The sequence below is a fragment of the Nilaparvata lugens genome, chromosome 6, assembly GCF_014356525.2.
Source record: "Nilaparvata lugens isolate BPH chromosome 6, ASM1435652v1, whole genome shotgun sequence".
NCBI classification, from domain to species: Eukaryota; Metazoa; Arthropoda; class Insecta; order Hemiptera; family Delphacidae; genus Nilaparvata; species Nilaparvata lugens.
In genome coordinates, this window is record NC_052509.1 from 6,872,324 (window position 1) to 6,874,588 (window position 2,265).

Consider the following 2,265-nt stretch of genomic DNA (forward strand, 5'->3'; position numbering starts at 1 on the left):
GCGAATGTGTGTCCTTTTCATGCGTCTACTGGAGACAGCATGATTTGGAGCTCAACGCGTCTGCGCTGTATACAAGTGACTGGTTTGATAAGGGAAGGGAGAGGAATGATATATGAGGAATAATAATGAAGAGAGATGTAGAGTTGGATATTATTGAAATAACACTTATTCTTCTGAAGCAATTTACAGGTATTTTATTGATTGAACTGAATATAGAAATTCTTGTGACGGGTTTGATAAGGAAAGGAAAAAGAGGACGATAATATGAGGAAACTAGGAATGAAGAGAGATGAAGAATTGAATATTTTTGGAACAGTACTGAATTTTTTAATTCAAATTTTAGGTATATTCAATTGTTTGAAATTAATATATGAATAAATAAATGAATATATCCCAATTATTCTTTATCAGAACAGCTACAGCAGATCTAAATTATAAAAATCACAATCATTGATAATTATATCGATTGACAAATAAAACCTATCTAGGTTGTGTATTTATTTAAGTTTCATTGAATCAATTTAAATTCTAGGTTTATCTGATTCAAGAACCTGTATCAGAAGAAATCAGGTTTGTAAGTAGAACTAAACATGACTGTGTGAGAACCTTATTTTCATTCGTGTGATATTTTGAAGTACCAAGTTGTCGCAGTATCAGTGTTATTCTCACCGCACCATACAAATGAATAGATCAGAAAAGATTGGTTGAATTTTTTGTAAATAAAATTCTTGTGAAGGAAACTTGTATGGTGACAAGCTTCCTACCTTTGCCCCTCTACTAGGTTTTCCCGCTATTTTGATCCTATCACAGTGATGCACATTTTTTATATTTCCAAGTTTATTGTGACTAATCACTGAATATTATAGATTTTTCATTGTGTAGGCCTATTTAATTTAAGATACTGTCCAGGCTCATTTTGTGTATTTATATTTTTAATGCATTGTATAACAATTATTGTGGTTAAAGTAGGAATTGCTGTTCATGAAAAGTAGATATGAATAGGATGTGTGGCTTCTTTTGAATGCGTATGATTATTTATGGTTATTTTCATGATAAGTCCATTAGACTTCCAGGGACACGTGAAAATTTTTTGGACAGTTCAGTCAACAGCTTCGTAAATGGTGAGATCTACTTATAATAGGATTAATAGCAGTATTTGATTAGCATTGGAGCTGCTATCCTTGTTTATCATTCCAAAAAAGCAGATAGCCCTATCCTTTTCTAGCTTGCTGCCAGATTGTTTTTTCAATGTAGATATATAATTACTCAACTAAATATTTGATCTCAAATTATAAAAAAATATTATTCAATCTTTAAAGAATAATATATTTCCTTGGTGAATAAAATCATAGAGAAACAATAGCATGAGTAGATATCCCATGGTATAGGGTGTTTATGTCACAACTTTTACTGTTATCTCAAGCTGATAGTCCACGTAGTTCTTTCCTGTAAAGCTTTATGACGCTGGTAGTCTCTCATATTGTGCCGTTCATACACTCTTACCCGGTCAAAACAGTAAAAATCGACAGTAATCGGCTTGAGATAACAGTGAAAGTTGTGACATAGACGCCCTATACCATAGGATACGGTAGCCTATCTACTTACGCTATAGTTTCTCTATGATAAAATATAATTGACTATTTTAATCAAGAATGAACAGTTAATATCTATTTGAATATCTATCTGAACTCGTTGTTGGTTATCCATCTTGTTTTCACTATTATTATTACTATCGTATTTCATAAAACATTAGGCCTAAAGTAAAAAAACACTTCAGTTTCTGTTTGGCTTGCAAATGTGCAATACCAGCACGAAACGGACGTCGCCACATCAAAGAATGTGAGTGCTTTTTCACTTTAATGTTTTATGAAATACGATAGTAATAATAATAGTGAAAACAAGATGGATAACCAACAACGAGTTATCTCATGAGGTATACCAGTATCAGCTATCCTCCTTAAAAGACAGTGGCAAGGCAGAGAATCGGCAACGCTGTTCTCTTCCATTCTCAAACTGCCATTATAACGTGGGCCTCACGTAGATTATAACTTTTGTCCGCCAGTGACGTCATGACGGTGTGGTTGGTACAACTGTGGCAACAGCTGTTTCATCCGGACCGGAATACTCAACTCTCGATTCGACTGAATAATGATAACATCCACATGATAGATCTCAAATTGTATTCAATTATTTATTATACAATGTTATAATTATGATAAATCAATGTCTCTTATTATATAATTGGCATTTAATTACACCTGATTA